The 10,634-nt window shown below is 44.9% G+C and overlaps 1 long non-coding RNA gene across 1 annotated transcript; it reads right to left on the minus strand.

Moving 5' to 3' along the window:
• Positions 1 to 4,217: 4,217 nt before the first annotated feature.
• On the minus strand, positions 4,218 to 10,352 carry LOC144281352 (uncharacterized). Its single transcript, XR_013349940.1, has 2 exons — positions 9,993 to 10,352; positions 4,218 to 4,342 (listed from the first exon to the last, which is right to left on the minus strand). It is a non-coding gene; the product is annotated as an uncharacterized LOC144281352 (long non-coding RNA).
• Positions 10,353 to 10,634: the final 282 nt, after the last annotated feature.

Below are 10,634 nucleotides of genomic sequence, written 5' to 3' on the forward strand. Positions count from 1 at the left end.
TCTTTAAGATTCTCGGGAATATTGTCATTTGAAACATGATATTGGTAACGTCCCAAGCCAACAAGCATTCATGAAAGAGCCTTTCCATGTGGACCATATGGATTTAAAATCTCTTTCAAGTGCAGTATTTAGATTTTGGAACAGATAAAGCATTCTTTTTTGGAACAACTAAAGCACTTTTATTATATGTCTTCGAGCATTTGTAGGCAAAAAAATATATGTACTTTAAAAAATGAAATGGTCTTCAGGCCTACGGAAGCTTTGTAGCTACACCAAGGATACATTCAAAGACACCAGTGGTGCAGGGAAATGACGGACAACTAACATCATCGGAGGCAGGAAGAGCCACATCACGGCTCAACCGTGCGCGTCGCAAAGTCTCAGCCTCGGCACTACTGACGTCTTGGACCGGGTGGTCTGTATCGTGAGGCCCATCCTGTGCGCAGTGGGGATTGGGGAGCACCCCTGGTCTCCACCCACTAGATGCCAGCACCCTTCCCCGAGGTGCGACAACCAAAGGTCAGTGCAGGTGGGAAGCCCTAGTGCCCCTGGGATGTCCGCAGGACACGCGGCATTGGAAAGGAGCCCCCCACCTCCCATGGACCCCTGAAAGCCAGCGTAAGACGTCCCCCAGGAACAGTAGAAAGACCATTCACGGCGGCGGACAGTTAGCCAACTGCTCCAGGACCTGTCTCCCGGGACTGGGCTACACCCACGCCCACCCGAGTCAATCCGCCGCAGGAGCCTGTATCCAAGATTTCAGGACGCGTCCAGAGATGTTCATATATTCGCCGAGTGTCACACGGTTACAGCTTTTTGCATAATCCATGGCAATTCACGTGATCTTTCCAGATTATCAAATAAACCTTCAATTTTAAACTTCTAAAATTGGAGCAACTAAAGCACTTTGTTTAGGCTTCTAAAATTTGAGTGAAATGTAGCAAAAGTCTCTCTCTCATCCTTTGGAAATTAAAAATGTCACTGTTCCTACACACTAAAATCTCTGCGCACTAAAATATTTAAAGGGTTTAAGTTCAGTCATATAAACTGAGAACTGGCAAGTAATCACAGATCAGCATGCTGCGCTAAATATAAACAGGATTTGGAAGAACCTCCTAGCTTCCTTCTCCAAGACGCTGCCCTCAGCCAGTTGGGGGGGGGTTGCGCAGGCACAGTGAGCGGGAGCCCGACGGACGGTTCAGGGGGAAATCTGAGTGTGGCTACAACCCTCTGGCTCCCCCCGTGGGGCCCCCTTCTCCCCACCAGCCGGGAGGAGAAGCTGAAGATGCACGACACCCGCAGCCCACACGTAAGCCTCCCTGCGCAGAACCTTCTCTTCCCATAGAATAGAGGAAGCCCGGGTCAGAAAGCGTGCCCGGGCCTGGCTCCATGCAACCAAGGCCTCCCTCCACAAGAGAAGAGAGGAACTCGGAAGCTCTTAGAAAGTCTCCCCCCAGATTACGAATGCAGGTGCCCCGAACCTGCTCCCCTCATCCCATCGTATTTACAGGGCCCTGGTGGGGCCAAGGCCGCAGGCTCCCTGTCCTTGGGTGGCTCAGAAGCAGCCATCTGAGGCAAAACTTTGTGTTTGCAGGAAGTTGGTGGTTAAAGCTATGAGGGTAGGGCTGAGTTGGCAACACTAGGTTGGCCCCGGGGACATATAATTGTCCCAGAAAAGCTCCGTAAAAGAGCAAAGTCCTGGTAACAGTGCAGGCGGGGAGCTGCTCGCAAGACTTGAATAATCATTCATAAACCTGCTCTGAGGTGCGAAGGGAAAACAGAACCCAGCTCCAGAATATGAAGCAGAAGAAAGTCATGGGAGTGAAGCGGATATTTGTGGAGAACAGAAAATAGAGGAACTTTATAAAGAGCTCTAGTGATAAAAAAAAAAAAAAAAAAAAAAAAGCAGGAATATAGAACCACAATAGAAAAAGATTATATAAGACAACTTTCTCGAGCTGAAAAGGAACAAATGCAGTCATTCCAGACCAAAAAAAAAATAAAAATAAAAATCAGTGACAACGTCTGTGTGGACAACAAGCATAAAGAAAGAACCTGAGTTTTATTAGCAAGACAATGATGGGGAATTTGTCTGCTCAGCAACCAAAATACAATTTTCCTCTTAAACCTTAACTATCTAAATATGGCATAAGGCCCACCAATGGTGGAAAGAGGACACAGGACGGCACGATGTTTTAGCCATCAAGGTGCGGTTGAGCCAATAAATAGAAATACAGCTCAAAACAATCCCCCTCGGGAAGCCTTCCCGAAAGATCTCCCCGGAGAGTAGTTCTAATCCAGCATGACACGAATCCAAGCAGAGTTCAAGCATGGAAACATTCCAGAAAGTATTAAAACCAATTAAACAGGGAAGCCTGGGTGGCCCCATCGGCTCAGGTCGTGATCCCGGGGTCCTGGGATGGAGCCCCGGCCGGTCTGCTGCTAGGCGGGGAGCCTGCTTCTCCCTCTCCCCCTGCCCGTGCTCTCTCGCTCTCGCTCGCTCTTCAAATAAACAAATAAATAAAACCAATTAAACATAGACGTGTCTAAAGAAGTCTGTTTACAAAACCGGACTCAGATATCAATCTGAATCTACAGCATCACAAGATCTAGCACGTGAAGTGCAGCAAGGCACGTGAGGGAACGGTGCGCCCCGGACCCACAGGCCGAGGCCTCACCCCAGCACGAAGGCACCGCAGAGGGCGTGTGGGCATTCCCGAAGGCTCCAGGCCACCGAAGAGTCCTACTCCCGGAGCACTGATGTCCCCACAAGAGGAAGAGCCCGAGGGAGCACTCACAGAGGGGACACCCGGGAGGACATAGGGGAGGACACAGGCCTGAGGCAGCCCACGCCCCGAAGACCTCAGGTCACCAGAGACCAGCCCCGTCCACGCCCTACCTCAGGCCTCCAGCCTCCAGGACCCGCAGAGCCCGCACATCAGGGTGCAGGCCCCCAAATCCGTGGCTTGTTAGGGCCGCCAGTCAGACCAGTACCATGTGCCGGGAAGTGACGCCTAGTTTTATTTTTATTTATTTTTATTTTTTTTAATTCATTTATTCATGAGAGACACAGAGAGAGAGGCAGAGACACAGGCAGAGGGAGAAGCAGGCTCCATGCAGGGAGCCCGATGGGGGACTCGATCTTGGGACCCCAGGATCACGCCCTGGGCTGAAGGCGGCGCTAAACTGCTGAGCCACCAGGACTGCCCTGACACTTAGTTTTAAACAATGGGTTTTAAATATTTGTTTTAAAAAAACAAATAGGTTTTAAGAATAGAACGTTGTCAAGTTGAGTGTGACTATTACAGGAACACAGGCTAAAATGACTTTAATACAAATAGCCAGTAGTATAATTACACCGTCAATAAATAGCGCCTAAAATACTAGTCAATAATATTTTATTATTAGCTTTAAGCATGCAATTAATGAATTATGACACAGAGTGAGGACAGCATTTGAAAAATAAAACAAAAAAAAGAATTAGAAGACAGAAAAATGACAAAGTATATGATTCAAATGCTAATTCTTTAAAAATAAGCAAAAATAATTATTTTTCAAAAGCCATTTATGATATAAAAGAAAGTGCAAAATCACTTCATTAGAAAACATTATGAAGAGTGTTTTCCATCCTAGAGACATAAACCCTATATATAATGTATTTACTAATTTAGTACCAGGTATGTTAATATAATCACACATTTTGATGAAGCAGTATTTACATAAAAATGTAAGGATAGTTTAATACTAATATATGCATCCTCAAAATTCATCACAACCCTTGACCAAAGAAAAACATTATTTATAGAGATCATAAAACTGCTTTATAATAAAATCCAGCATCTACTTATGGGGAAAAATCTTCTGTTTATATAAAAATTGGGTTTAAAAAAATCAGTTGCAAACCATCATGGAAAAACTTAATGTCGGACTAATACAAGAAATTCATTCTTAAAAAACAAATAAGCAAGGATCCTTTTTTCCTTAAAATGCCCAATATTATCACAATTACTTAGTGTAAATAACAGCTACAATGAAATGTATATTCTGGCCTCTGTGCCAAGGTGATGACAAAAATTATGTCCAATCCTTACATTTACTCAAGAAGGTCTTGAGATTATTTACCTACAAAGCCCAAGGGAGCGTGTTGGAAATTAGTAATGAGATACGGTGGTCAGACACGGGTAAATGTGAGAAATCTCAGGGCTGGTATCAAAAAGTATGATGGAAAAGAATCTTTTAATGACTGCAACAAAAGTATACAGTACGCAGGACTGCACATGCATCCACGTGAGGATCTGTATGGAGGACCGTCATTGGTGGATGGGGGAAAACTCTCGAAGACCTGGATAAATGGAGAGAGGTCTCAAATTAAAACAAAATACGACAAGGATATCAATTCTTCCCATATAATCTGACAGAACAAACCTAAGCTCATTTACAGAAAGAGAGAAAAATTCATTCTAAAAGCATATTTAAAGTACAATAAGTTGACACTTGGATAACTGACATTAAAATGTATTTTAAAGTTTTAAGGATTGAGAAAGTATTACGATGGAACAGCAACCGATGAACAAATAAAGGGATCGTGCTAAGAACAGACTCAAGACATACAAATACTCATCATCTGGTGTCTTCCAAGAAGTAACATGAATTTAAAAGCATTAAGCGTAAGTGAAAGACCAAGGAATCTCTAACATTTTATTTATTTAGATATAATTGACATACTGCTTTGTGCTAGCTCCGGATGGACAACATAATTGTTTGATGGGTGCAGGTGTTGCCAAATGACCCCTCCAGCAGGTGTGGTTACCATCCATTCCTCACGGTTACACACCTTCTCTTGTGATGAGAACTTTTAAGATCTTTTCGGACTTACTTATTTTATAACTGGTAGTTGGCATTGTTTGACCACGGAAGGGTTAGATTTTTTTTAAGTGCTGTTTTTTATTTTATTTATTTATTTACTTATTTATTTTAAAGATTGTATTTATTTATTCATGAGAGACACAGAGAGAGGCAGAGACCCAGGCAGAGGGAGAAGCAGGCTCCGTGCAGGGAGCCCAACGCGGGACTCGATTCCGGGACCCCAGGATCACGGCCTGGGCTGGAGGCAGGTGCCCAACCGCTGAGCCCCCCAGGGATCTCCTGTGTTCCCTGCATTTAAATATATTTAAATTCCTTAGACACTGACCAGTGATGAAGGCCAGCTGGTGAGTCCAGTCGCCGGCTTCCTCTCTGTTCTCCTTCCCCCGCTCCATCCTCTACTGTCCTGTCAGACTGCAAGTAAAATCTGCTCTTCAAAGGGAATCATTATATTCCCGATGAATCAGGTAATTTCTCTCCCTCAACCAGGCTTGGAGAAAGATTCTTCCCTGCTTAGATATGAGGGATGAAACCTGGATACTTGCTCCGGGACTACAGACCCCACGTTTGCAGAGCATTTTCATGAAGAACTTTCATCTTGTTTCAGGGACATACGGGCGGGCGGTGTGTTTTTTTACCGCTTTGGTAAATTGCGCCTGATGAAGCAATGGAGCCTCCGAGCCTGCGCCCTTGGAGAAAGGGATCGGGGTGAGGGGGCAGCAGATCTGTGGGATCTGACACCCAGCCGCTGACACCGGCGTGTGGATTCAGGGACTTCCTTTCCTCGCAAGCAACTTGCTGGAGAAGAGCAAGGTCTCCCAGGCCCCGAGCAGCTCATGCAGGTCAAGTGTGCAGCACGCAGGGTCCTGGTGACCAAAGGAGATGTCCTGAACAAGTGCTGCTGCTGGCTGTGACTCACTTCTAGGGAAGCTGCAGAATTACCTGCTGTTTGGGGGTGCCCATCCCACCCTCAGTGCCCTCTTGGATATAAACTGCTTTTAGTGTCTTCTGATACCAAGGCAGCCTTACCTCAGCTGTCAAAACAATAGTCAACCTAAGAGTGATGTAACCAGAAATGTAAAGCAGCATCACATTTTCCTCTGGTAACAAATCAGAATTATCGAAGTGCTTCCATTGTATTCTCAATTATGTTAATTTTTTTCTTTGCAAAATACTATATAAGGAGTACATAGGTATTGTGAAAAGGGAAGTATTTCAAGCAATATCTGCAATGACCTCGAGGCACTGCAGAACTTTTAGAGTTCTTAACTCAACTTAATCCAGCAGGCAGATAATATAGCATTTCAGGATATGGTCACACACATACTTTAAATTATGTTAGATGAGATGAGATGGATCATCTCATGGATGAGATGGATGGATGGATGCGATATAAAATCACTACTTAAGGCTATATGCTTCTTTATTCAACAAATGTGAGTGAAAAAAAGAAAAAAGGAAGGAAGGAAGGAAGAAGGGGAAAACAGGAGAAACGAAGAGAAACAAACAAGACAAGAAGCAAGGAAAGGAGACCAGAAGGAGAAGGGACAACAGGAGGAAGGAGGGGACTCGCCCATGCAGCCCTGCACCGGCCGGCCCACCGACCCCAGGCCTGATGGAGCCCACGCTCTTGCAGTCACGACAGTAACCGTCATCTGCAATACACTGTGCTAACACCAAAAAGGGGGTTAAAAACAGACTGCTATAAATATATATTAATTTTAATTATTAGAGTTATCTTAATAGCAACAGTTGTATGCTACAATAAGTCAATTTTTAATGATGATTATCTAAAATATAAAAAATTTAAAAGTCTTGGATTTTCATCTTTTAGTGGAAGAGATCACTTTAAAAAAAAAAAAGATTTTATTTATTTATTTATTTGTTCATGAAAGACAGAGAGAGAGAGAGGCAGAGATACAGGCAGAGGGAGAAGCAGGCTCCATGTAGGGAGCCGGACGTGGGACTCAATCCCGGGACTCCAGGATCAGTCCCTGGGCTGAAGGCAGGAGCTAAACCACTGAGCCACCCAGGGATTCCCAGAGAGGTCACTTTTTAAATGTGAAATAAGAATTCTACACTCTAATATCTCCAAAAGCAAATGAGCAGAGAAAAGACATGAGTTTTGTAAAAATGGACATAACTTCATATACACGTATCATGAGTTTTTAAAGAGTATCTTGGGAAAATGTAGCAACTATCTCCAGAATTATACCATTTTTGGTAAAAACTATATTACTGAGACATAACTATAGAAAATTATTACTTTTGTAATTCAAACGAAAAATAAGAACTAACAGAAAGAAAATTAACTCAATAGCTGAAGACAATATTATAGAGAAAATGCAGGAGTCCATGGTGAGTCAATAAGTTATGCCTTTGATACACACCAAACAAAAACAGTAATGCTTAGGAACTATTTATCTAGAGAAAAATATTTCAAAGTTAAATTTTATTATAAATCACTATTGGTAAAAAAATAAAAGAGAGAGAGAGAGAGAGAGAAAGGGAGAGATATTGATGTTGTATGAAATCAGATTAAAAAAAATCAGATTTCACACATCCCTATGTTCTAAATATGAGGTTCGATAACAATGACAAATGTTTTAGTATTCTTATTTTTTAAACTTGGATAAATTTGGTGTGAATTCACTGCAGGATCACAGACTTGCTGACGCGGTATAGTTAAAAATCTATTATGGAACTGAAAAAAAGTCCTAGAAACAGAAATCTATTTTTCGTATGCTAACTTTAATGTGATTAATTTCCACTTCTCTGAAATGTCCAACTAGCAAAGCTATACCCAGCAGTTATTAACTAACAGTTAAGATAGCTCCGGGTTTTGGCCTTGACCTGGACTCATCAGATAAAGCTCAAGCTCAGTGACCTGACAAAGGCGTGAACATTACGGAGTAGCAGTGCCTTCCGGCGTGCCAAACCCTGGCACACGGGAAGGGTTATACGTGACGCAAGGATTGGATGAAGTAGAATCTATCCCAGCGATGCAAGAAAATCAATCACGAATTACAACACATTGATAGGGCGAAGCAAACTGCACGCACCCGCGTGATTGTCTCGATAGACACAGAAAAAGCATCTGCTAAAATTCGACATCCTTTCATCATCGCTAAAAAATACTCAGCAAACTGGGAATGGCAGAGAACGCCTTTAACAGGATAAAGGGCAACTGAAAAAACCACAGCTAGCTTCACAATTGTTGGTGAAAGACCAAATCTCTCCGTCTAAAACCAGAACAAACCAGGATGCCCACTTTCACACTGCTGTGCTGTAGTCCTAGCCAAAGCAATTATGCAAGAAAAAGAAATAAAAGCCATTCGAATTGGAAGGAAAGAGGTAAAACTATCTCTGTTTGCAGATGACATGTTCTATAAATAGAAGATCCTGTAGGGGCGCCTGGGTGGCTCAACTGGTTGAGCATCTGCCTTGGCTCAGGGCAGGAGCCCAGCCCCACACCCGGCTCCCTCCAGCTTAGTGGACAGGCTGCTTCTCCCTCCCCCTCCCCGCCCCTCTTACCCCCACTCATGCACACTCTTTCTCTCTCTCACTTGCTTCTACCTCTCACTCTCTCAAATAAATAAGTAAATAAAAGCTTAAAAAAAAAAGAAAATCGTATAGAATGCACATCAAAAGCTAATTATTAGAGCAAATCCAGCGAGATTGCAGGGTACGAGGTTAACAGAAAAAAAAATCAGTTGTGTTTTTGCACACCAGCATTAAATAATCTGAAAGGAAATGGAGAAAGCAATTCCATTTACAATCGAGTCCCAATGAATAAAATGCGTGAAAGAAACTGAGCCAAAGAAGTAAAATACTTGGGCACTGAAACTACAAAACATTGCTTGAAAGAAATTAAAGGAGGCGTCCACGAATGGAAAGACCTCCCATTCCACAGACCGGAGGACTCAATATTACGAATATGGCAAGGGATCTGTGGGTTTGAGCAGCCCCATTCCAGATCCTCATGACCCCCCTTTTTTTTTTGCAGAAATGGAAAAAGGTGATTCTGAGATTCTTATGAAATTGTAAGGAACCCCCAAAATAGCCGAAACAACCCTGAAAAGGAAAAACAAGGTAGGAGGACTCACACTTCCCAATTTTAAAACCTATTACAAAGCATTCGTGAATTCACCCACTCACCAGAATTTATTCACAACCGGAAGTCCCTCCTTCAGCCCTTGCTGCAGGGCTACGTGCAGATCCGCACAGCGAGGCCCACGTCCAAGCCGAGCCCCAGGCTGCCCCTGCCTTCCGGCGTCGGGCCTGTCCGGGGACAGTGTGTGTTTACAGCACAGGCAGTGTCCAATCTTGGCATTTTTTTGTGGGTTTTGTTGGAGATTTTACTGCTTAAACGGCCCCCGAGGAGAGCGCCCAAGTGCCGTGCGGCGTTCCGGGGAGCGAGGCCGGGGCTCCCGGGGAAGGGCCCTGGCGTCGGGTCCCAGCAGCTCCACCAGCTGCATCTCTGTCTTGTCTGCGTGAACTGTCCGTGTTGCCCGTTTTGCCCGTTATCTTCATGGAGGTTGTTCAGGAGGCAGAGGCTTTTCCCTTCCGGCTCACATGCTCTGCAGGGGCTCCACGTCCCCGTGTCACGGGTCAGTGTGCACTCTTGAAGTTTCCACGTCCCACGTGTTGCCTTGCTTTCCCACGACTCGCCCCGTCTCCCCTCCGGAACGTACCGTAAACCCCCGTCCTCCCCCAGGATCTGTCTATACTGCAGGCCACATTGGGATGTGGTGTTCACGGTTTTGTGACTGCACATTCAACTGACGCGACACATACGACAGACTCTAAATCTGTCTTTTAAAAGAAGATTTCGATGTTTCTAGAGTTAATAACTGCCTTGTATTCTATCGGGTTGTTACTTGAGCAATGCAATACTGAGTCTCCTCTCGAGGCTTTCAGACACACACCAGGTTGAGTCTTGGGGACACAACCCGACGCGGGGTTCCCTCTCGTCGGATACACAGACGCCACCAGCACGGCCGTGCCCACCGCTCAGGGGATGCCTCCCCCCACCCCTGCATCCCCGCGGCCTTCCTGCCGGCCCATCCAGTTTGGCGACGGGAATGTGCCAGGGGCTCCCCTGGAAAGGGCATTTGGGAGGCACAGACCTTTGAACACGTTTGATAACATCCGAAGATCCCCGTCTTCCGTCCCCCGTTCGGGTATTTGGCTCCGTGTGGCACTTCCCCTCGAAAATCATCCCCTGTGAAAAGCTGGCTCTCCTTCCCGGGCCAGGGCTGCTTCGCGGAATGTACGTGGTTCCATGGCCGGCCCCTCGTGCTCCTGGTCCTCAGCTCACCACTGTTCTGGAACTTTCCAGGGCTCCAGGTTGGCTAGATTTCCTCCCCCCAATGTGCTGGGCCCTCGGTTTTTTCTGTCAAACGGGAAAGTCGTATCTCCTGGTTCTGGAACTTCGCTCTGTAACCAATTCAGTTACTTCCTTCTCTCTAATTCCTCTGCCTTCTCATTCTAGAATTCTGATTTAATGATACGAGTGAGCCTCCGGGACTCATCGGAACCTTAAGTTTCTCTGTCGGCTTTTCCATCTCTTTGCCTTAAAATTCCAAAGATTTCCTCAACGGTACCATCCGGCTCTTTTACGGACTTAACCTTTTGTTTTATATAGAGAAATACATTCAGGATCCAAGGGTGTGTTGTCGTCCTCTGAATGTTTCTAAGACCGTCTTGTTCTCACCGGACACTACCTCTGACCTCCCTCAGGATGGTTTTGATCATTTTGCTTTCTTCTG

Source organism: Canis aureus, chromosome 12 (assembly GCF_053574225.1).
Source record: "Canis aureus isolate CA01 chromosome 12, VMU_Caureus_v.1.0, whole genome shotgun sequence".
In the NCBI taxonomy this organism is placed as follows: Eukaryota; Metazoa; Chordata; class Mammalia; order Carnivora; family Canidae; genus Canis; species Canis aureus.